The 25,716-nt window shown below is 44.1% G+C and overlaps 1 protein-coding gene across 3 annotated transcripts in view; it reads left to right on the top strand.

Annotated features, from left to right (window-relative positions):
• The first annotated feature begins 673 nt into the window (after window positions 1-673).
• The window catches only part of Cyria (CYFIP related Rac1 interactor A), an 89,871-nt gene continuing 64,828 nt past the window's right edge, over window positions 674-25,716 (top strand). For 2 of the 3 annotated variants that reach the window (XM_090337427.1, XM_090337428.1), the window contains exon 1: window positions 732-752. The gene's annotated coding sequence lies outside the window, so the exon portion shown is untranslated. Of the gene's footprint in view, window positions 753-25,716 lie in introns of all 3 variants that reach the window. The other variant, XM_090337426.1, reaches the window with a different exon arrangement.

Consider the following 25,716-nt stretch of genomic DNA (forward strand, 5'->3'; position numbering starts at 1 on the left):
ACTTTTGGCAAGATTTTTTAAGTGTGCCCCTCAGATAAATGCAGCGCTCAGGGCTGGGTATAAATGTTAATACAGCAGGCACCTGTGATCTGGGAGCAAAGAAAGATTCCCAAGCCAAAGGAACTTGGGAGTGGGGGTGGTCAGGCTGAGTGCACCGGCATTAGGATGAGGATGGCCTGTGTCCAAGGGTTCTGAGGACTTGGTATTGTTTGGGTGAAGGGGACTAGTGGGAATGGATGGATTCAGGGTGTGCAAATGGAAAGGGATGCCTTTCCTAAGGCTGCCTCCTAAGGGGCAAGGCCACGGCTGAGAGGAGACAAGGGTTAGTGGGCCGACTTGGCGCCAAGTCCTCCCGGATTCACTGGCCCAGGCAAGCTTGGGGATGCGATTAGTGACCTGCGGAGGAATCCCGGCGGGGCGTGGCTGGAAGGAGGCGTGGCCTGGATGGGGGCGGGACGAAGCCTGGCTGAGGGCGTGGCCGATCTAAGACACAGTGGATAATGCTAGAGGTTGGGCGTGGCCGAGATTGGGGCGGGGACTGAGAGGGGCGGGGCCGGGCCACACGGAGGGCGGGGAGGGTTCTGGAGGCGGGGTCTCGGGAGGGCGGGGCCTTTCAGGGGCGGTCCCGGGCGAGGGGCGGGGCGGGGCGGGGCTCGGAGCCTTCTGGCTGGCTGCAGCCGCGGCGGGAGAGGCTTCCTCGGCGGCGGCGGCGGAGCGGGGCGGCCGAGCAGGGCGGCGGCGACTCTCTCAGGGTGAGGAACGCGGTGGGGAACGCGTCCCGGGGCGCGGTGGGAAGCTCGGGCGGGGTTCTGTGGACCCGGGAGCTCAGGAGGAGATGCGGGGGTCTCCGCGTGCGGGGCGGAGTGGATCGACCGTGGCCATCCTGCCCCGCGCTCCTCCCTCCCGCAGCCTTGGGGAGAGCCGCCGGGAGTGAGCGCGGAGAACCCGATCTCGGGGCCCCGCGACCGCTGTCCCCTCACTGCGCTCGCCCCTCAGCCACTCCCCTCCCAGCCCCCAGGTAGCCCCACAGCCATTCTTCCCGGAGACCCCGGCCCTCTGCCCCCACCATCCAGAGGGGGCGGCGGCTGAGCCCGCCCCAGCCCCCCGCACACCTGGGCCCCGCCACCTGCCGCAGAGGCTCTGAGCGAGCGCACACGCTGTGCCGCCCCCCGCCGGAGTTCACAGCCAGAGTCTGGCCAGGGACCTTCGGGAACCATTTGACCCACTTCCCCAGACGCTGGTCTCAGGCCAGCCGTGCTTTCTGGTGGAGACACCTGTCCGTCTGTCCACGGAGAGGACCAAGAACACCTCCGTCACCGCGTGCCAGCAGGTGCTCCTCCCCTCTCTAAGCTGTCCCCTCACTCCAGGGCCAGGAGCTTTGGCATTTAAAGCCCCACCAGCCCTCAGATCCCAGCATCGCACAGCTAAGACTGAGAGAAGCCGGGATGGTGGGACCACCTTTTTGAACTCCGGGCCAGGCCTTCGTATCCCCATGGCCTTGTTTTCCTGCCTCTCTTCCCTAGGGAACCTCGGGCAGGGTCAGTGGGCCTCTGTGTCTTCTGAGGCTCCAAAACCCTCCTTCATTTCCCCGTGAGAAACTTTCACTGCCTCCTCTGGATGGACCCAAATCTTCCACACAGCACTGAGTTCCCAGGGCTGGAAACCCAAGACAGGCAGGGCTAAAATCCATGCTGCCAGTGAGCGGAGGGTGATCCCTGACCAGGGCTGGACTTGTGGGCCAGGGGGTCTTAGGACTGATTGGTCTGTGAGGCTCCAGGGCTTCTTCCTCCTGAAGAGAAGAGGCTGGGTTTTTTTTTTTTTCTTTTTCTTCTTCTTTTCCCTACGTGTTTCTGACTGTCTTGTGTTGCTATGGTGACAGTTTTGCCTCTCTTCCTCCCTCTGACTCTTCTGGGAGCTGGATTTTATTGGTCTGTTGTCCTGTCTTTTATGGCTCTAATTTCTCCTTTCTACTTGCTCTGAAATAAACAGTCATAAACATGGGCAGTAGGCCCAGCTGGGGGCTGGCAGAACTTCACCTTCAGCTGATCCTGGGCTCCAGACAGGGGAAGAGAAGGAGAGTGAGGTGGGATCCATCCTGCCCACACTGCCTTCTGGCTCTGGGGAGTGAGGCAACAGCATCCTAGGCTGGGAAGCACAGTAGGTAGCAAACTGTCTGGCTGCTGCTAAGAGACTCCAAGTGCTTTCAGTAGCTCTCGGATGTACCTTCACCTTGAGGAAAGGGCTGTAGGGGAGGGTGGCCTCCACTTTTCCAATGAAAGAAGTAAGCTGTATCCAGTGAGCTTGTATTCAGGAGGTCACACAGCTGTTAGCTCATGATCAACCCAAGGCAAGTCCCTGACTTCCACTCTGCTGGGCTCCCTTGTGCTGCTCCTAGAGGGGCCCCCGTCCTTAAACAGTATCTCTGTGCCTTAGGAAGCTCCTTGGAAAGTGCACCTGGTCCCTCCACTCCTCTGGTGAGCTGCTGCGACCCCCGTGAGGGCAAGCTGCCAGGGAGCTGCCTGTCATGTCTTTTGGACACCCTTGACCCCAACTGTTGGGGACTTGAGTTGAAAGCAGAGCAAAGCCACTTGTGACTTCCTGTTTTTACCCAGTTCTGAAGAATTCAGTTTGCTTGTGCTCCCAGGGCCACGACGCAACTGGATGAGTCAGGGACACAGAGCCAGCCCTGGGCTAGGAGTTTAGAGCCAGCTCAAGGGCCATAGGGTCACCCACTGTCCAGTGTCGACCTCCAGTGAAGTTGCTCCCTCCTTTCCGAGTGATTTTTCTCTTTGTTTTCAGTACATTTTCCCTGCCACCCCCTTGCCTTGCTGTGTGGTACATAGTCTTGTTCATTGCAAAAAGAATGCATTAAGACAGCATGAAACCACAAAGGGGCCAGATGACCACCTCGCTCACTCCTGGGAAGCTACATTTCCCACCTTTTAGATGAGCTTGACAACTTGATTAAGATGGCTCACACGTGCAGTCCTAGCTACTAGGAGGCTCAGACCAGAGCATCCTCATTTGAAATCAGACAAATCGCAGAGACTCTTATCTCCAACTAACTGGCAAAAAGTAAAAGTGGAGATGTGGCTCAAATAAGCTGAGCACTAGCTATGAGAGAGGAGCTAAGTGAGAGAGCCAAGGCCCTGAATTCACGTTCTAGTACTCCTTTATCCCCCCCCCTCTCTCTCTCTCTCTCACACACACACACACACACACACACACACACACACACACACACACACACACACACACACACCATGGAATGGAAGTCCATAGTGTTTTGAATGGTTGAAAGTCTGAAGGACCCTCAATGTCCTCATCCAGTTGGCTGATGTCATAGTTAAAGAAATCCCTGAGGGACTGAGAACTACTTCCGGATATTAGGGTTTGAAACCTTCTCCAAGTCCTCCCATGTAGCCTTTCTGTGAAGACTCCATCTTCATTGATGTACCTCACATTTATGGAGATCCTAGTCTGTGGGAACACTGAGGGTTAAAACATGGACACTACTTCGGTCTCCACAACAAACCTACAAAAATGTGCTGGAGTGGGGAAACAGACTCGGAAAGAGATCCTGGTAGGATAGCCAGAGGACTGGCATGGTCTAGAGAAGGGTGAGGTGGGATGCAGAGATGGCCATGAGGCCAAGCCACTCCTTAGGTTGTGCATCAGGATTGAAGTACAGCTGTCCTATTGCCACCCCGTTAGAAACCTCTTTTGGTCCTCACAGCTCTGCATGATTGATGGAGAATCCCTCACTCCGCTGAGCAGAGCAGGAGAGTGGCAGGATGCCAGTCCTGCCTTCCCCCTTCTATGAATGTTGACGCACCCACTCATCAGACTCTGGGTTCCCACTTCATCTGGGTTGAAAACCTTCCTCTGCAGCTGCATGCATTGCTCTGGAAAGGCATTCTGGCAATCGGAAAGAAAATGGGCTTTCAATTCCAGTGTGAGTTCAAACTCTACCACTGCTGTGTCCTCACTGTGGGATCCTAAAGGCATAGCTAACCTCTTTCTAGTTGCAATTCTTCTATCTGTAAAATTGCAGCAATTATACTTCCTTCTAAGAATTAAATGATCTTCTGTATTTATAGGGTTTGGCATGATGCCTACTTCACAGTAGACTTGCTGTTATTTAGTTATATTGATTAGGAAAAAAAAGTCTTTTCAGTTACTGGGCTTCTGAGTCCTCTTAGAACTATTGTGGTAGACAACTCCTTAGGTGGATTCTGGCCTTTGGAGATCCATTCATTTTCTGAGCAGGTTAAAAATTGCTCATGCTCAGAATGCTGGCACTGTGGATTAATCTTCCAGTTATCTCTTTCCAGATAAGCTGTGTATAATGCTACCATGACAGTGCTCCAAGCACCAGAGGGGAACCAACTTGAAATGGCAGCACAACTCAGAATTTCAGGAACATATTTTATTTATGACAACTTTAAAATGTCCCCCTCCCCTCCTTTTCTGTGTATACTTAGTTCTGTCCTATTGTATTTATTCACTTATTTACTTTGTTTTTGTGCCCTCATTAGGGCCTGATTTCAGGGTCTGGGAGCAGTTTCTTTAGCTTTTTCACTTAAGGCTGGCAATCTATCACTTGGGCCATACATCCACGTTCATCTTTCGTGAGTCTCTTAGCTTTTGTGAGTCTCTTAGCTTTCTCTACCTGGACTTCAAACCAGGACAGTCATATCTCAGGCTCCTGAATAGCTAGGCGTATACACATAAGCCATTGATGCATGATTATTTATTTATTTATTTTCGCATGGTATATGCAGATAAGCATATATATATTTCCTTAATCGTTATTGCAAGTTGGTGATGTTAGTATTATTGTCTCCATTTTACAGCTAAGAAAATGGGGGGAAAAATAAAAGATACATTTACTTGCACAGTATCTGGCAGCTGATAAATGGGCAGACCTGAATATAAAACTAGGTTCTACTTGCTCTTTATACCATAGTGCACAGTCTTGTCATTTCCTTGGCTGGTGTGTCAGTGACCTAAAATAATTGTATTTGGAAAATGCAAGCGGATTTTAATAGGGGTGGAACTGGTCAGTGCTGTAACTCAGACGCATAGTAAATATTTAGAGACTTTATTAGGGTTTTGCTCTGAGCACCACATTAACGAGGCTTTCTGCAGCTGACTGAGGATTTATTTTTGTAAAGCATGAGTGGGAGAGGAATTTGACATGTCTGAGTTAAGAGAAAACACTTAATGACACTAGAAGTAGTCTCCTTAGCACAGGAATGAATTACAGGTTTGTCATTGAGTCACCCTGAGCCTTTGGACAGGTCTGGGCTTTATAATTGAACTTATGAATGGAAAACATAACAGTTGCTTCCCTGGACTGTGGAGACAAGAGACCCAGTGAGCTTAGACACATGGATGGCTTGCCTTTCAAATACAAGGTGACATGGGATGCAACCTGTCGTTAGACCTCCCATCTAGAAAAATAGAAATATTGAAAAACAATTATATAATTTTCCCCCCCCTTGCCTTCCTTGGGTCATTCAGAAGTTCAATATCCTTGGTTTAAGGATCTTATTGCTCCAATCAATCCAAGTTGTGAAGACTGGCTCCATATTTTCTAACAGTCTGTTTACCAGGTCCAGCTAAAAACTGAGGACAGATGTTCTGCTATTTGCAATTATCTCAGGGCCTGAGACTGGTATCTGCTTATTTAATGATTTCACTTTCTAATAAAAAAAAATTGGCATGACATAGATAATTAGATTTTTTTTAAATGAAGCTGGGAGATAGAGTGCCCCAAAGAATTTAATTGCAGTTTTATGAGAGATGGAGCATAAAAGTAAAATCATTCATTCATGTCACAGATGTTCAGTGTAGATCCTTAACCCCTGATGCACTAAGGCTGTGACTATATAAAGGCAGTGTGGCCTTGGACCTGCCTTCAGGTACCCCTCATTCCCCCAGGGAAGAGGAGGAGGAGACTCAGGCCCCAGTGACACAGACAAAGAAGCACAGACAAATCATTAAACAGAAAAGCACATGTCCAGAAAGGCTGAGATCTTGGGCTCAGCAGTCAGCTCCATACCTTACATCCCAAGTAAGGCTTTTAGTTTACTGTTGAGCAAGAGGAAAAAATTGGATGTCATTACTTAAAATGATTTTTCTCTATCAAGCTGGGTGATTCTAATAAGTTCTTGGACTCATTTATAAGAGCACAGGGCAAGAGAAACCTGGTTAGTCGAACAAGCTTGTTGACTGACTGGAATTAGAAAGCACCATGTGTGTTTTCACAGAATGCTCCCAAAGAGAAGAGAAATCTTACTCTCCCTTCCAGAAAGGAAGGAGAGTAAGTATTTTGATTAAGTATTCCAATAATTATTGGAAGTTGACGCTAGTAACAACAGAAAGAGCAAAGAAAAAAAATAAAAGCAGGAGTGGAAAACAGGTCCTTAGCTACAGCCATGTTTCAGAACTTTCACAAATGTGAAATGGGGAAAGGCGCTGGCTTCCCAGATGTCTTTCTGACAGCAGTGTGCTCTTAATGTTTTGTTTTAAGAATATTGTTTTGCTTGGTGATTTTCAAGTTTTAAAATAAATGGACATGCTTTTCTTATCTTGACATGTTCTGGTCTTGAGAAGTAATGAACAATCCAGCTAACGAACAATATACCTACTTCAGCTCCCTTCATGTTCTCTGCAGCCCATTGGTGACCAGATCTCTGAGGATCCTGATCGGGCTGAATATACCTCATCCCACATAAAGATGCAATGCGCTACAGAAAGCATAAATGGAGAGTTAGAGAAGATCTTGGAACTTATATCCATACTCCATACTTGACCTTTGACAAGATCTCTCTCTCTCTCTCTCTTTCTCTCTCTCTCTCTCTCTCTCTCTCTCTCTCTCTCTCTCTCTCTCTCTCTCTCTCTCTCTCTCTCTCTCTCTCTCTCTCTCTCTGTGTGTGTGTGTGTGTGTGTGTGTGTGTAAAACTCAGAGCGGTGTGCTGTTGCTTGGCTTTATCTCTCAAGGACAGCACTCTGCCACTTGAGTTATGCCTCCATTTTTTTGTGGTTAATTGGAGATGAGTCTCTTGGACTTTTCTGCCTAAGATGCCTTTGAACCTCAATCCTCAGATCTGAGCTTGCTGGGTAGCTAGGATTATAGGCATGAGCCACCCATACCCTGATGTCTCATCTTTTTGAGTCTTATGTTTCTTTTGGTAAAAAGTGGGCAGAGCTGCTTTCATCGATGGAGCAATGTAGGGTCTTGTCATCAGGTTTACAAGAAGGTAATAACCACTTTCAGCAATCTTCTGAGGAACATCTGAACAGGCATTTAACGTCCTTGTATAGATGGGGAAACAGAAGTCCAAAGCTCTGAAGGAACTTGTGTAATGCTGCTAGCCAGGAAGGCAGCATTGCTTGTATGTCTCAAAAAGGTAGCCATTTCATAGTCAGAGATACCGCCACACCTCAAAAATTGAAGTAAATAACATAAAAATGTAGCTTGTACTTTAAGTACTCTACTGTGACTGGCTGACATCCTTCAGTGAGTCCTGTGTCAGAAGATGCTATCCACTAGTAATGAGCAGAACCTAGGGAACACCAGGGATATGGCTTTTTAGGTACTCTGTAACTTCCTTTTCAGACTCTTCCCTGCGCACTTGGGGGTTGTAGGAACACAAGAGAACTTCGTTATCAGCTTATCAAATGATAGAGTCAGATGAAAGAGTATCTCCGAGTAATTTCTTTACAGAAAGTAAGATGTATAAATGGGTGGATGTAAAGGAGAATAGAGAGATTAAAAGGAGAGGGGCAGGGAGAGCACTCTGAAATCCACAGAAATAACATGTATGCCTGGTAGTTCTTGACCTTTTTGGAAAGCAAGTAAACCTGGATTGAAATCTTGACTCTTGCAAATTTCCACATTTCTAAACTGAGGCCCATTATATATTTGTGTCTCAGGTACATTCTGGGAAAATAATGAATTAAATATGTATCACCCACATCTTTGGCCTGAGTTTGAATAAAATTTGCTTGAACGTTCTGGTTACACCCTTTAGGTTCCTCTTTATGTATAATTCTTTATGGGAAATAGCATGGTACTTCTCCTTCCTCTCACAATCTATTTCTGTATTCCCTCAGATAGAGATGTGAGAAATCCTTCCTCTGGTATCCTACCACCAGCTTATGAGTCTCCATTTTATATCACACACCATATTAATTTAGCTGTCAAATTTATTAGATTCTAACAATGATAACAAAAAATCAGGTACTGCACCTACTATGTTATGTTATATATTTTCTTTTTTTCCTTATCTTTTACATATGTGAAATTGTTTTCTCCCTGGAGCCCTTAGATTTCAAATCTCGTCCTTGAATATCTTTATAAGTAATAAGTAGGATCATAATTCATTTTCTTAAATATACACATTCTCTTATTGTTGTGTCTAAAGCCACCAATGCACTGCACATGTCATTAAGAAACAAAATCTGGCCCATTTTTATAGGGGAATCCCACTCAGTGGTGAACAAGGTTTTTCAGCTGGATAATGAGACCCTCAGACCTTCCTGGGAGTTGACATGATATAACTGTCTATTCAGTTGCCTCTCTAAAGTATAAAGAATTCAGAACTATAGCTGAGCAAAGAATTTTAAAGGGCTTGCGGAGTTCTGTTAAAAAATACATCAGGGGGGTTGCGAGCATAATCTAGTGGTAGAGTGCTCACCTAGCATGCACGAAGCCCTGGTTCAACTCCCCGGGACCACATACATAGAAGTAGCACTATGTCTTAAGTGGCAGAGTGCTACACTTGAGCAAAATGTGTACAAGGACAGTTCCCAGGCCCTGAGCTTAAGCCCTAGGACTAGCAAAGAGAGAGAGAGTAGGAGAGAGGGGGGGGGAGGGAGAAAAAGAGAGGGGAGGGATATCATGGTAGCCACTGTATTCCTAAGATTGGGAAGGACCCAGGCCTGAGTGTCCTGCCTGTGGTCATGATCATGTGTGGTAACATGGTTCATCTTACACTAATCAAAAGTGGCCAGCTTTTACCTTTTTTTTTTTTTTTTTTTTGCCAGTCCTGCGCTTGGGCTCAGGGCTTGAGCACTGTCCTTGGACTTTCTCAAGGCCAGCACTCTACCACTTGAGCCTCAGCACCACTTCCGGCTTTTTTGCTATGTATGTGGGGTACCAAGGAATTGAACCCAGGTCTTCGTCTATCACTAGGCCAAACTCCCGGCCCAGCTTTTACCTTTTGAAGTGGATTAAATGGCCAATCTTGGTAGAAAAGCAAAATAATCTATTGTTAACTGGCTTCAAAAGTTTATTGGAACTTAATGACAGGTAGCTTATGCCTCTAGTCCTAACGACTTGGGAGGCTGAGATGGGGAGACTCTCCATTTGAGGTTAGCCCAGACAAAAAAGTTCAGGAAACCCCATTCAACCAATAAAAGTTGTCATCCTACCTGTGCAGGAAATGTAAATAGAAGGATCATGATCCAGGCCAGCTTGAACAGAAAGCAAGATTCTAATTGAAAAAAAAAAAAAAACCACTAACATAAAGAGCTGGGGTCAGACTTCACAGACTTCAGGTGGCTACTAGACATGAATTTAAAACCCAAGGGAGAAAAAAATGTGTCATTGAGACAAAGTAATTTTTTAAAAATTCCTTAGAAGTAAAAATAATCTGGGATTTTTTTGTTTTTGATGGAGAATGTCTTCTAATCAGGTGTCACCATTGGCCTTGGGGGAAGGCAAAAGGGACTTTTTCAGTCTGACTCATCATTTTAGCCTGGTGAGGAGGAACCAGAGCTGGAGTGAGCACGAGGAAGTGGAAAGCTCTCAGGGGAGCGTGGGAAGGTCTTGCCTCGTTCTTTGTCTGCTCTTAACTTTTTCAGTGATTGCGGACTTGTCATTTTTCTTCTCTTGCTCTTTGGAACTGAATTTAAGCAAATGATCTCCTCCTTTCCTTCCTTGAGAGTCTAGGAATGGAGGCCAGGGCCCCAAAGGACAGGAATGGGAAGTACCATGCTACCTTTTGTTCACCTCTGTCCAGCCCCAGGCTAACTTGTAGTGGTGCAAGAAGTCTTCCAAAGTCAGGCCTTGATCTCTCCAGGGCTTTTCCCTTACTGTTTCCATGACAGTGATCTCTGCGTACTGTTAGCTGCTCTGTGGCTAATGTGTCATTCATAGGACTGAGGGCAGCAAGGACTCAGGACCTGACAGGCAAATGACTGTAGCCATGATGGTTAGTGGGTAGCAGTTGCTGTCAAGGGGTGCCCTGCATTCTTGAGGCTATCCTGATGTCTGTGGCTAAGCACCGCAGAGGGTGTCGAAGAGGAGTGTGGCAGCTCCCCATTGGAGAGAGCTTGTAGGGCCCAAGGAAATGGAAGGGTTCCCAATTATGGTGACAACATTTGCCTAAGGAACTAATTTGCCTTGGGCACTAATGACTAATCAAATCATTTCTCCCTATTTGTTTATCTTTTATCTTCTCTCATTCTTTCTTCATTCCTTTGTTTTTGGTGTTCATGCTGAATGTATCCTAATTGTAAGCTTGGCCCTGATGAAAGTTTAAGCTTCTGGAACCCTGTGAGATTTGCCTCTCCCTGAGAGCCCATCCTGCTTATGTGAGGACAGCCTCACTAACAGTAACTGTGCCAGAAGCTGGGGCCTGACCAGGGAGGGTGGGTTCCACAGTGGAAAAGTGACAGTAGAATGTGAGACTGTGCAGACCATTGGAGCCACTTGAGAGCTGTATACACTTTGAAACACATCTAGATAAGGATACAAGGAGAGATTCAGACTCTGCTTCCTATTACAGAGGTCCAGGCCTGTGTGTTTGTGTGTGTATGTGTGTGTGTGTGTGTGATATGTGGATGACTATTTGCACATGATGCATGAATGACTATGCACACTGTACTGGGGGGGCAGTATGGGTTGTGACTGGGTGAAAGTATGTGGATGTGGATGTGCTCTCTGAGATTATCAGTGTGTGTGGTGGAAGGATGCCTGTTTGTGAGTGGATGTTGTTGTGAGTTTGAGGTGTGTGGGTGTGTGTGTGTGTGTGTGTGTGTGTTTGCATGTGTGCAAGAAGCCTGGTATACAGGGTAGTGTCAGTGTGCATTGCTTATGCACATGTGTGTGCCTGGCATGTATGTGTTTGGGCTTCCTTGCACATCCAGGGAGGTGCTGCTCAGGCAGGGCTGTGTCCTGAGTGCTCTGAGCCTACAGCTCAGGCCAGCCCCTGGCCTTAGTGAAGCTAAGTGGAATCAGCCTCTCACTTCTGAGGCTCAGGGGCTTTTTGTCCTTCAGTGTCCAGCAACCATGGAGAAGGGTGATGCTGGCTGGCTGGCTGAAAGCAACTCAATTATATTTCTCAGGGTGAAATTTCTAATCCTTCTGCTTCAGAAACAGGAAGCCCTATAAAATCTAATTCTAGACATGGTTTTGAAAACTTAAATCATCCAAGTATGAGAATAGAATAGAACTTGGCCATCATGCACATTTCTGCTTACTGAGCTGGCAAAGATGAGGATTCTGGGGGCAGGGAGGGCACTGTTTGGGGAGTCCCTTGGGCTCTGGGCCTGCTGCTCAGCTTCATACCCTGCCTTCCCTGGCAAAGCCTACTTCCTCTGTGAACTTCAGTTCCTCCATCTCTAACAAGTAGGTAGGGGGTGCAGGCTGAGGCTAGGTGAGGAGGCAGGTCTGGACTCACTCGTCATTCCCACAGGTACTTTTGAGGTGGGGTGGACAGATTTATCTCTGGCCTGCTTGGTTACTATTACTAGGAAGCTCTCTGCCTCATGGGAAGAAGCTGGAGTTTCCTCTGAATGAGGGTGGACATGGAAGATCACACAGTGTGAAAGCATCATTACCTGCACAGCTCCTCCTTGAAGCCACCTATGTGCCACGGCCCCTCCCTCCTTACCTGTCACACTGGACACTCAGTTACCTGTCAGGAAGGCAGAGGGTTGCATACATTTATCTGTTAAACCTCAATTTCAGGAGTTTGAGTAGCTCATGTAAACTACAATAACTACAGTGTGCTAGCTATTTTGTGGTATATTCATATGGGGTATTTTTTCCTAGTCAATGATTTACCAATGTAGCCCTTAATTTTTTCTCAAAACAGTTTCAATTAAATTTATGAAAATGAATTTTGTCACTTTGTACTTATTCATTTTGCCAATCTTTTAGTTAACACTCCTTATCTTGCAAGGCAGAAATTTTTATTCTTCTTCTGAGGATAATGATACTGCTGGCAAGAAAAAATTTTTAAACTTGATTTAAGACACAGCACAAAAACTCAGCACCAGAATTTGGGTGAAATCAGTCTCTGAAAGTTTTCTTTCCTCTCATACAGCACAGCTAACATACTTCCAGATCACAGTTTTCTTTTAATGAATATAAAATCCCTTTTCCTGCCATTACCGGTCTCTTAAGCCTCTCAGCAAATACAATCATAGTGTGATTTCTTTGTCTTTCTCCAGAATGGAGATGCCTGGCTCTCCCTACTATAATGTAAACTTTATACATATACTAGCTTGTATTTCTTTCTAACAAACTTTTGTCATAGGCTTTCAAGATGCCAGACACTGTTCTGGAAACTTTCACACGTGTCATATAATGGAAGAAGACGTTGTGGTTTTCATTACATAGAGAGTGAAACTGAGAGGAAAAGCAATGCAGCTATTTACACAAAGGCAGATAGCATAGGAAGCAGTGTGGTTTGCTTTGTGAACCAGCAATTCACAGAACAGAGTTCCATGAGGTGCCTGAGATTATGTGTTGGCCTGAAACTACAGACCCCTGGCTGAGGTCTGAGATCAAGTCCTGCTGACCTACCAGCTTCTACTCTCACCATGTTGGTCTTCCCCGGTTTCTGTTTGTGGTCAAACCTCAAGCCCGTGGTTATAGAGAAAGGCACACTTCCTCTTGGCTTTTCCCATATTGCATCAGTTTGCATGATGTTTGGCTTATTTCTACTGGCCCAGACTCCTTTTTTTAAAAAGAAATTATTTTTAGTTTCATAGCTCATCATAGACTTGGGCATATTGTGCGTTGGCTTCATCTTATAGAAGAGAAAGTGGTAATATGACTTACCTAAAATCATATCTAAGCTGCATTTGCTTTCCTAAGCATTCTTCCCTAAAAGATCCTTTCACAGCAACTTTCATATGGACATATGAAAGTCTATAATTGTAGCTACTGTGGGGAGAGGGCTGGAATCTAAGGATCTTGGTTCAAAACTGACCTGGGCAGGAAAGTACCCAAGACTCTTATTCTGATTAACCACCAAAAAGCTGGAAGCAGCGCTGTGACCTAAGGAGTAGAGCTCTAGCTTAAGTAAAAATTCTAAGGAACAGAGCTCAGGCAGTAGCAGCATGCACAACACACACACACACACACACACACACACACACACACACACACACACTTTCATATGGTTCTCCTATAAACCTTCTCCATCTGATCACCAAATCCATCCATCCATCCATCCATATCTATCATCCATCAGCATCTGTCATTCACACATCCATTTACATCCACCCATGTATATCCACCCATTCATCCATTCTCATCCATCCGTCATGTATCATCCATCTATTTATTCTATGAATGTTTATTGAATACTCAAAATGAGTCAGGAACTGTTGTAGGTTGGTTTCTAAGGATCCAACAGTGAAACGAAGAGACAAAACTCCCTGGCCTAGGGGAGTTTATACTCTATTAGGATAGACAGGAATGTATAAATAGGTAAAATGAAGCTGAGATGTATATACAGTGGAGGACCAAAAGGGAACAAGTTAGCATTTCAAGCAGAATGGTCCAGATAAGGCCTTACCAGAAGATCTGAAGAAAGTGAGAGAATGAGCCACAAGGGTAGTCAGGGAAACCATGGGAAATGATAAATCAGGAGCCAAAATGATGGTAAGGAGGCTGAAAGCCATGGCCATGCAAGCAAGTGGCAGGCAATTAGGTCAGCAAGCTGTCACCAGTGATCCTGTGATCTCTGTACCTCTTCAGACCCCTTGACCAATATCACTGACATCGTGTTTATTCTTCCAGGTTTACTCCTTTGTTGAACAATACCATTGTGCACCCAGAGGGCAGGCCTGGGCTTATACCCTCAGTACAGAGTTCAATGCCTGGGTCAGAGAAAGAGCACAACTTGCCTGAACACCTTTGCTTGCTTGATTGCATCCTCTCCCCTCCTTCGCCTTCCCCTTCCCTGATTTTCCTTCCCTGTTGTCTTCTCCAGTTTTCCTAGTGAGTCAGACACTCTTCTCTCTTTTCCCCTCCTAACCTACTCCCTCTCCCCTCCCTGTTCTCCTCTCACCTCTGATCCCTTGCCCTTCCGTCCTCTTCTGGCTTCTTTTAATCTTTTTCTGTGTGTGTGTGTGTGTGTGTGTGTGTGTGTGTGTGTGTGTGTGTGTACGCGCACGCTGCTACTACCTGAGCTCTGTTCCTTAGAATTTTTACTTAAGCTAGAGCTCTACTCCTTGGGCCACAGCTCTGCTTCCAGCTTTTTGGTGGTTAATCAGAATAAGAGTCTTGGGTACTTTCCTGCCCAAGTCGGTTTTGAACAAGATCCTTAGATCCCAGCCTTCCCCCCCCCCCACCCCAAGTAGCTAGAATTATAGATGTGAACCATGGACACACACTTATTTGCTTGTTTTGGTGATTATTGTTGTTTTTAAAGCTAAAGAGTCCTAAAAATGATTTGAAACATGGGGACTTTGAAAGGGTATTACTGGCTATATGTCTCCCTTTGCAAATTTTCTGTGGAGTAGCATCAAGCAGGTAGAAATATTAGGGAAAGGTGAAGGGCCAGAAAAATCTGGAAGTGAATGTCTAGGAGAGGAAAGTGTTCATTACAGATTGTAGAAAGAGGAAGAGGGTTTCTCTAGAACCTTCAGTGATTAACAGCAGGCAAGATCCCTGCTGCGGACTGGTGTTTATTAAGAGTGACCACAGGCTGGAACAAGAAGGCTCTCAAGAAACCCTGAAGTGGGGTAGGATTTCTGCCAGGACTTTCCACTCACAAGACTGCTGACTCAGAGTAGGGAGTGGGGGGCTCCCAGAAGACCTGAAAGCCTTTGTCTTTGGAGACCTTGGCCGAAAGCAAATAACCTTTGTGCCCTAGTGGGGACCTTCCCCTTACAGGGCAGAACACCAGTCTTTGAGATACTCTGCTTCTTCTTAGGCAAGATGTAATACTTGGCAGTGCAGACAAGGGCTGGAGAAGAAGAGAGAGGAGGGATAAGGAGAGCACTGGCCTCTGGTGACCATCAGAACTAGACACTTCCCCTTTGCACACTACCCATATGTCCCTGCCAGGCTCAGCCTGCATTCTAGGGACAAAAGGAGATACCTAGCAATGTATACCTACGTAAAACACTCAAAGGGTGGCAATTCATGCAAAGTGAAGCTTCAGGACACTCTGAGATTTGGAGGAGATTAGTAGATCATTTTCGTAAGTGATAAACTTGGGTTCTCAACTATAGGTGTGTGTGTGTGTGTGTGTGTGTGTGTGTGTGTGTGTGTGTGTGTACATGTGGGTGTGTATACCACACAGTTGTGCCACAATTGTAAGATCATGGAGTACTTGCTCATGAGACTTGAGGAAGAAAGTAACTTCTTTTATTTGTTGGGTTATGTATAAACAAGTTCAAAGTAATTTTATTCAAAGCAAAATTTTTGCCCTATTCTCATTGTTTTGTTTGTTTTGGGTTTTGCTTTTTTTTAAGTTCACAAACTTTTTTGTTTATTTTGGGTTGTTTTTTTTTTTTCAGCTAGTACAGGGACTTGAACTCCAGGTCTCATGCTTTTCCTTGGCTTTCTTTTGCTCACTATTGGTGCTTCACCATTCAAGCCAGACCTCCACCTCCACCTTTGGCTATTTTGTTGATTGATCAGAGATAAGAATCTCATGGCCCTTTCTTTGCAAACTGGCTTCAAACTGTGACCATCAAATCTGAGATTCCCGAATAGCTCAGATTATAAGCATGAGCTACCAGTGCATGGTCCAACTTTGTGTGAATTGAAGAATATACAAGCATCACTGAGAGCCAGGGTGGGTGGAACAAGTCCTATCCTATGGGGACCTACATTCTTTTTTTTTTCTTTTTTTTTTTTTTTTTACCAGTCCTGGGCTTGAGCTCAGGGCCTGAGCACTGTCTTTGGACTTTCTCAAGGCTAGAGCTCTACCACTTGAGCCACAGCACCACTTCTGGCTTTTTTCTATGTATGTGTTATTGAGGAATTGAACCCGGGTCTTTGTGCATGCTAGGCAAGCACTCTACCACTAGGCCAAACTCCCAACCCAAGGGAAACCTACATTCTTGTAGGATTGCTTGGTTTTTCTGGGTTCAAATGTATGTTGTAAATTTTGTAAAGAGGGTCACCAAGCAACAACAAATACCTTGTATACCACATATTATAAGAATGGAGAATTAATTCAATGCTGGCCAATGATTTAACCTGAGCATTCCTCTCTTTATCCTGCCCTTTTGGCTCCCTTTCAGGAATACTTTGATAGAAGTTAAAGGATTAGTATGAATTTCAAGGTATGAACAACAGGACTGTGAGAGCGCCTGCTCACAGCATGCTAAGTGGTGAGGTTTAGAATAAACTCCGCATTTATTCACATTTACCATCTTTTCCTCGTATAGTATTTCGCTAGGTATGTCTTTGCATTTTCTTCTAGTCCTGATTATTGATTAGCCTTCTGTTTCTGTAATTCAGTGCAATGCTTTAACACCATAAAATATACATATTTTTGTCTATTGATTGATTTAGTTGCTATTATGGAGGAGCAGTCAAGATAGTTGCTCTATCTCTGAGGAGGCTTGATGTTTGTGAAAACTGTGTCAGTGAGTAAAGGGCAAGCGGGGAAGTGTCAGAAGTCAGCCTCGTTTGGTATGAATTGTCATGAAGCCACATTTAGGGTGCCACTGTTCCCAGACCCCTGCAAAATAGCTCTTGAGAACTGCACTTGGTGGTTAACAGCTCAGCTGCTGTAGAATGCCCAGCCATCAGGCTAGGGTAGTGAGGCATCATCATCAAGGTGATTCACTTGCCCCTAGTTAGCTAGTTTGATCTTTTCCTTCTCTAAGTGAAAGTAAGAGGAAAAGGTGAACAAAGCAAAGAAAAAGAGCAATAGGCTTAAATTGAAAACAATAGGAGGAGAAAACTACATTACATTCCTGACTGAAGTCAGCCTACAGGTTTCTGACCAAGTTTCTAGACAAGAAATTAAGGTCAGGGGTTCTTCGTGCTTATTTCCTGGTAAAAATTACAGTGCTCTGATCATTGTCTTCCCCGTGGTTGATCCAGGTGCGTAAGGGGAATGCTGCACACACTTGTTACAGGCAGCTAGGGAGCTCCTCTCTTGAGCTTAGGGAGCCCCTCCTTGTCCAGAATGGATCAGCCACACTCTAAGAGGAAAGTCACACTTCAATGTGACCTGAGGGACCTTCTCACCTTGGGGGAAGAGTAGAGGCTGTATGTAGCCTGTGAAGTTGAAGAGATTAACAGCTCTAGCCTTTTGTTATGGGTTTTGTTCATTGCACATCTCTTGGTTTTTTGAGCCACCATCTTTGATAATGAGGAATTGACCCAGAGACTAATTAAAGCTTTATGATTTGTTGATATCTTTAGCAAGCCCATATTTTACAGAAGACATTTTTTTTTTCATTTTGGTGGGGCAGTCTTGCTTTAGATTACGCTCAGGGACAACAAAAGTATATTGTTTTATTCCTTTGCTGTTGTCTTTTTACTGTTTGATTCTGAACCATTGTTATCTATCGTTAGATCTTAGGTATAAAATGGCTATGATTCCTTTATGTATCCAACATAGTACATGTGAATGTCAAGTGATCTAATCTGAGAAAGTATCTCGTATTAGTTTTGCTGCAGTAAGAAATAGCCCCTCAATCTCAGTTTCTCGTTAAGTACACACAAACATGTCATAACTGCAGGTAAGTGTGGCTCTGTCCCACATTTCTCCCTATTCTAGGACCTAAGCTAAAAAACCAGATGTTTTATTTATGTATTCATTTATTTATTTAGAGACTATGTCATGCTCATGATAGTCATGACAGTGAGAAGAGAGTGAGCAAGGTGACAGAAACATGGAATGGCTGTTGCCATGCCTTGTGGGATATGGCTTTCTTTATTCTAGTCACATTGCACTTGTGAGACAGGACAGGTGTCCACATCTCCCATCAGTCCCTCCCTCTCTCGTAGGAGAGGTGTTGGTACATGTAAGTCACTTGGCAACCAGCAAGAGTGGAGAAAATAATGTATTCTGCCCTTCACACTGTAAACCTATTATATACCATGTGAACAGTATGCTCTTACTAAAACAACATCATACAAGGAACTGAGATAATCACTGGTGCTGATATTTTGATGGGAATATTACATTAATACGTGGCAATTCCATGACATAAAGGATGTGTGTCGTATCACCGGACCTCAGGGGAAATCTTGCATTTTGTCTGGGAATATATGCTACTGCTATGAATAAATGCATGACTTTGGTTTTTTAGCTGCTTAGGTATTCTGGGAACTTAAGGAAGTCAAATACATTTGGTCCTCTGTATTCATGGCTTGTTTACACATCTAAACAACTGCATATGGAAAATATTTGAAATATATGTTGCCTTGTTGCTAGTGTGTATATGTCAGCTATACATGACTGAACATGTGCTGATACTTGGTCGTTGTTCCCTAAGCCACACAGTTCAATATAGCATTTACCTTGTTGTGGGTACTTTAGGCAATCTATAGATGATTTAAAGTAATAGAGAATATGTGTGTGTGTATAGAGGGTCTACATATAAGCATTATGCTATTTTATAGTAAGGATATTAGAGCCTTAGGATTTAAGTAGCCAGAAGAGAAGTAAATTCTTGAACCCATCCCCAGAGGTATTGAGAAATAACTGTATATTTAAAGTCTCCATAGTCTACTTCAATTAAAATTGGCAAAAGCATTGTTTCAGTTATGCCCTAGAGAGATTCGTGTTTATCATTTTGTATTTTGGTTTGTTTTTGGTACTGGCGATCGAACCAAGGATGTTGTAAGTGCTTGCTAGGGCTAGCACTTTGCCACTAAGCTCTATCCCAGCCCCATTTTATTATTATTTTTATTCAACTGTGTAATCACACCTCTAGAGCTCCTTTGCCTCACTATGATGAAAATTATGTCTGCATATTAAAGAATCCTACTATTATAAACTCCACTCCAGGTCCCAGCCATTGTTGACGAAAGACAGCCATTCCTTTGTGGTTTTCCTAGCCATTGTTGTGTCTTTGACGCTATCCAAGTCATGGGATGTTTTGGGTATCTTTTTCTTCATTTCGATTGTGTCTATCCTGTCACCCTGGAGAGCAATAGTGAGCTTTATGATTTAGAGGAAAAAATCTCAAGGCAGCAAGGTCTGAGATTAGGAACTTGGGTGGAGTCAGTGGAGTTTCTCCCAGCAGCGGGACCATGGTTCTTCTCTACTCACTAGCTGTAGGGCTTTGAGCAAGTTATAGGATTTGCCTGCATAGGTAGCACTGCTCACATCTGTGGATTAGGGATAGCAATCAGTGGTCCCATTCCCACTTAGAAATGTGAGGATTTAATGATCGTTGAAAGCTTGGATAGACAGGAGCTCTGCATTCCTGGTCGAGCACTACTTCAGGTCGGCTTGAGTCACAGTCTGTGGGTCCGGCTTGGGCAGGAGTTTCCCACAGCAGTGCTCACTTGAAGCATAAGAAATTTTCACAGGGACCTAGTTCGTCTGTGCTCTGGGCCTCTGGATTGTGTCTCTTGTGATGGACTGAGCTGGGCAGTATCTGGGGGTCCATTTGTGTGAAGTAGGGCTCAGGACCTATGCAATATGTGTGGAGTTGTGACTCAGGTAGATTGACAATGCAGATAAATGTCTTGAATTCCCAGAGGGCGGATGGAGTGGGATGCACCTTTCACACAAATGCTCTGGGAGCCATTGCGTCACATCATTTCCCTCTATGACCTTGATGAGATTATGTCTTAAGGGTCAGTGTGAAGTGCATGAGGAGCCCAAGAAAGTGAAGTGTCATTCTGTTGATGCTACAATTGCAAGGGCAGAACTTTGTCCCCCAACTCCACTTTGTTGCCAGTACTAGGGCTAGAATTCAGGGCCTTGTGCTCCCACTTGGCTTTTTCATTCCAGGCAGGCGCTCTACCACTTAAGCCATACCTTCCTTTCTGGCCTTTTGTTAGATAATTGGAAATAGTCTCAAAGATCTGTCTGTCTGAATTGGCTTTGAATCTTGCTGCTCAGATCTCAGCCTACTGAGTAGCTAGGATTCCATCTAATTTTAACATTTAATCCTTTCATCATCATCATTGAAAGATTACAGCCAGAAAAAAATAAGTTTAAGTAAAGTAATGTTTATTTTAAAAGTTAGTTTAAAATAAAGTGGTATATCTCAGTAATAAGAAGGAAAATATAAGCCTTACTTAACCTATTAATATTTTAACTTCTGTTGGCATTGGGAAAACACTGTAGTTAGTTCTAATGTTGCTTAAGGGCTGGAAACTAATTTTCAGATTCTCTCCCCCAAACATATTGTCTTCCTCAGTCTTCTGAACAATCCTGGGAATTACATGCTACCATGGATGCCTCTTTAAAGAAACCAAAGCTGTAGGGTATGTGCATTTGGCATGTGTCATACAGCAAAGACATGGAGCGTTCGTGACTCCAACCCCGAATGTTGCATGTGTTCAAGCCAGAGTATAGACTCGTGACAAGCATTGCAAAGGCTCATGGTCAGTAGCATGGCCTGAAAATACTTTTATTTTCTAAGTAGTTGTACAGACGAGTTTCACTTCTCCAAGCCAGATTATGAGGACAATGCACCCTGATTTGTGCCATTCCTTCCATTGTCTCATCTCTATATTTTGCCCCTAGAAGATTCTATTAAAGACTGAATGGGTAGGGGTACAGACCCTAGGGACCCCTCTTGCAAACACACAGGGAAGTGAGGAGCAAGGATAACTGAGGGTTTCCTCGGCCTTGCCTACTAGGTGAGTTCTTCCCACCCCGTTTTGTCATCATCTTCTCGGAGCAGAGCTGTCTACTCTGACACTTCAGAGCATGTGCCTTGGCTTCAGGGCTGTCGTAGCCAGGCTTCCTCCTTCTATTCATTCATTCATTCATTCATTCACTCATTCATCTACCCTGCTCATTCTCATATTTTTAAACATTAATTTCCTAGCACTAAAGAAAGCAAAAATCACTGCTTTTATGTATGTGTTGCTCACCTGTCTGTCTGTCTGTCTGCCTACTTAGCTGTCTAAACACAAATACAAATATCCACACTGTGTTAGGCCAATGTCAGTGGGATGGGAAGACATAAATTTGAGTAATTGTGATAGGAGTGAAAAGTGTTCCTTTTCATACAGTATCTGGCTTCTGACTGTGATGTCCAGACACATAAAAGAGGTTGTCAGGGTAATATCAATTTCTGAAAGGGAAGTACAGATTGTACAGGCAGAAAGAAAACAAAATGGAAAGATCCCAGAGAGAGTATGCTGTGCTAACTTAAAGAGCCACAGAAGAAAGACATGTTTCTTGGGAGGCTTAAATGTATCCAAGAGAGGTAATGGGCTAGGTGGAGACTAGACCCTTCCTAGAGTGCCTGTAAGATAGATTTTGAAAGGGGAGAATGGAAACAAACATCTACTGAGCATAGACTGTGTGCTAAGCTCTGGACTGGGTCTCGTCTTTTCAACAATTTGGCAGAGGACTCTGGTACTGTTAGTACAGATGAGAAAACAGGCCTGAGATCAGGCAACCCACAAATGGTAAAACCTGGACTGAGACAGTCTTAGATTACAGAATATACCACAGATCTACTTAAAACTTAGACCTGTGTTCATTATTTAATATTTGAATGCATATATTTATTTTTCCTTGCTATTGACTGGTATGATATAGGAGACAAAATTCCATTCACTGATTTGCACTATCACAATTAATGACTGTAAAATATCTTTTTAAAAAGGAAGACTATATCAGATGTAGTTTCAGAAAAGTAGAACCAATGAGATATATGGAGAGACACACATATATACATTCACACATATACCTACATATACAGAAAGTGGGATGGGAGAGAGAGAGGGAAGGATTTTACTGATTTAAGGAATTAATTTACAGAATTACAGAAGCTCAGAGGAATTTTGATATTTGTATTGATAAGAAGCCAAAAGCTAATAGTCTTATTTCAACTTGAGTCTGAGGGGCTGATTTCCAAGAAAAAAAATAGTCTAAGATCTAACCAAATCTAAGTTCAGGAGAGGACTCATTTCTTAGACAATACGAGAGAATTTTCCCTTGCTGTGCATTTTGTTCTGTTTAGGCCTTTAACAGGCTCTCTGGGAAGGGCAAGCAAGCTACCTAATCAGCCTACTTATTGAAATGTTCACCTTACTCAGAGACATCCAGAATAGTATTTTGACCAATAACTGGGCATCCCCGGGCCAGTCAAGTGGGTGCATAAAATGAACCAGCACAGAAAACACTTTAATGAATATAATAGAAGTTAAGAAAATGAACGGTTACCAAGAGGAGGTTTTCCAACACTTCGTGGGGCTTTCTTAGCCTTACAAGAGGGCCAGAGTCTGCTTGCCTCAGGGCCACGTTGCTCCTTGCACAGACCTAACTCCTCTAGATTCTTGAGATTCTTCCTGTGGCCTATTTGAGCATGCTCCACTTTCAGAACAACATTTAAGCTGGAGCCAAGGCTTCTGGGTCTAAAATGCTTGACCCTTGCACAAGCCCAAGATACTTCCTTGCTTACCTTAGCACATATTTGTGAAATAAATAAACAAGACAAGAATAGGTGAGTTCATTCATCTAGAAACTCACAAATGCCAAACCTAAGTCATTTGTAATTTTTGTTTGTGGTTATGAAACTGTTGAAAAAAATGAAAAGAATGTTAGTGCTCATAGATCAATTCTGCTTGCCTGCCAGGTATCCCCAGCACCTCTGTCAGTTCAACTGAAATAGGACTTCTCAATGAAAGCATGCCATCACTGTTCAAGCCTTACTGCCAGGATCTTTACTACAATTAAAACAGGAATACGTATATATTTTTCATCTTGCGGTCAATCACTTTGCCTGGTGTATCTTATGAATATGAGGTGTACTTATATGCTGCTGCTGGCTGATCTCTAGGAATCTGTGTGTGTGTGTGTGTGTGTGTGTGTGTGTGTGTGTGTGTGTGTGTGTGCACATGTGCCCTTGTATGGGTAAAGGCAATCTACATCCTGCTTTGTTTTTCTGCTCTATTTTCTTCTTATTTCCCATAGCAATAATTGACCCCCTTCCACATTAAAGACTCCCCAATGGTAGAAAAAAAAGCACACACAGCGTTGCTAAAATCATCTTCCATGTGATTATCTATGTGTGGCCTCTAAGGAAGTTACTTCTGGAGCCTAGTTAATTCCTAACTTTAATCAGAGCCTGAAAGCCCCCAATCAGACTCTGAGCTTGGTAATGGCAAGTCTTTTCACCAACATCTGGGAAGAAAGCTTTTGATGGACAGTGGTAGTTAAGCCCAGCAGCCCAGCAAACAGCTGCCTCTGTAACATCACGATGTGCTCTGGATCAGCATGTAGCAGGAAGTATGAGACTGCCTATCCAAAGCCAGAATACAGGAGTCTTCAGAGGGTCTTGCAAATTCCCCCAGAGCTGAGTGGCCACTGGTGTGATGATTCCCCTTCTGTCTGTGACAACACTGAATCTTCCAGGACTCAACTTGCCCTCTAAGAGAATGAACCTTCGAGGAGAGTTGCTGTGATACCCGTTGGAACCCATGGTTGCTTGGGACAGGTAGAAACAGCAACCTGCAGGGTGTTGACCCCACCTCACACCAGCCCTCTAGCTTTGGTCAGACCACAATAGCAAAGTCCTGAGAAGTGAGATACACCCTTACCCTGCCTGGGCCAGCAGGTAGATGAATTTGATTTCTATTCATCACAAATGTTGGTTGAATGTCTGCAGGCAGTCAGGTATTGTGCCAGGCAACTGGGGGAATCATGTCTCCTGTGCTTTCTGCTTCGAGGACCAGCCTGATGGAGAGCTGTATTCAGTTTGCATATCCAAAAATCAGCCCTGAAAGAAAATGTATAGAAGGCATCATTTTTCTTGTGTGTGTCCATGTTGGACTGAAGCTGAGGGCTTGTATGTTGTGTTTCTGAGCTTTTCGCTCAAGGTACTGCTCTACCACTTAGATCCACAGCACCACTTCCAGTTTTCTAGGGGTTAATTTGAAATAAGAGTCTCGTGGACTTTCCTGCCTGGTCTGGCTTTGAACTGCAATCCTTAAATCTCAGCTTCTGGAGTAGGTAAAATTAAAGATGTGAGCCACCAGTGCCCAGCTGATCATTTATTTCTTGATCCACCAAAAGATACTTTTAAAAAGCACTGAGAATGGATGTGTACTAAAGACAAGACAGTGGTCAGGACTGCTGTGGACTGAGCTCTGCGAGCATGCTTTAAAGACTGCTCAGTTGTAAAAGAATATAGATGATATGAAAGATATTGTCATTGTAACACTATGTGGAAATGTGTGACAGTGGAATCTGATTCAGTTTGTGGACAGGGTGTTGATAAATAGTTACTTATCAGCTTTAGTCTGTTTCATTTACATTTGACTCTTTAGAAAAACTTTCACTGTACATTGAAGATTCTTGAATCTTTGTCTGGGCTGGGCAAGTCTGAAGCTGCTCAGGGACGCTTCATTGTTGGTTTTGAAAAATTCAGGCAGGTTTTAGCAAGACTGTTATAAGGTAAGAAGACCCTGTCCTCAGGCTCTTCTTTCTCCGGCTCTCTTTGCCTACAGGTGCCTTGCATATTACTTGAATATCATTGTTTAAGTTACATTTCAGAGACTGTGGGATCAAACCATTCATTTATGTATCTGACAAATATTGAATTCCTACTTTACGCCAGGGCATTGTGAATATATCAGTGAAAATGTCAATAATAATTAACCTTTTAAATGTTAAAGGAATGTTAATAATAACAGTAATAGCTAAGATGAATGCAGATAACAATATCAAATTGATAACATTTATTATATAGAAAAATAATAAAATATAATTGATAGCCTTAAGGCAAAAGTGATAATGTAATGTTTGTTGTCTTCTAATGCATTTGGAGGCCAGTGGGAGAGTTGAGACAGAGGAAAGGGAATTGTGAGAGCTGGGGAAGAGATGCAATTTGAAGATTGATCTGGATTTTTCATATCCAAATGGTTACATATGAACAAAACTATTAAAGGTGAGGGAAAAGGAGGGTAAATCTGGAGGCAATGTTCTTAGGAGAGAGAAAATTCAGTATGAGTGATGTGTTTGAGGAGCAGCAGGAATTCGAATGTGGTGGAGACGAGATAGCAAAATGGAGGAGTAGAGGGTGACATCAGAGAGACTCCAGGGAGGGAAAGATTTAGATTTGAGGGAAACTGGCCTTACTGGAGAGTTTAGAGCCCAGGTGGGTGGCAATGGCATGTGGTGCTCACGGGGTCACTCTGACTGTTGTAGGGAAGCAGACCAATGAAGTGAAGACTGGGATTTTATCTGGGGACCACGGGCTCACACCTATAACCCTACATACTCAGGATGAAGTTGAGATCTGAGGATCACAGTTCAAAGCCAGCCAGGATAGGAAAATCTATGAGACTCT

This window comes from Megascapheus bottae, chromosome 7, assembly GCF_031878675.1.
Source record: "Megascapheus bottae isolate mThoBot1 chromosome 7, mThoBot2.hap1, whole genome shotgun sequence".
Classification (NCBI taxonomy): Eukaryota; Metazoa; Chordata; class Mammalia; order Rodentia; family Geomyidae; genus Megascapheus; species Megascapheus bottae.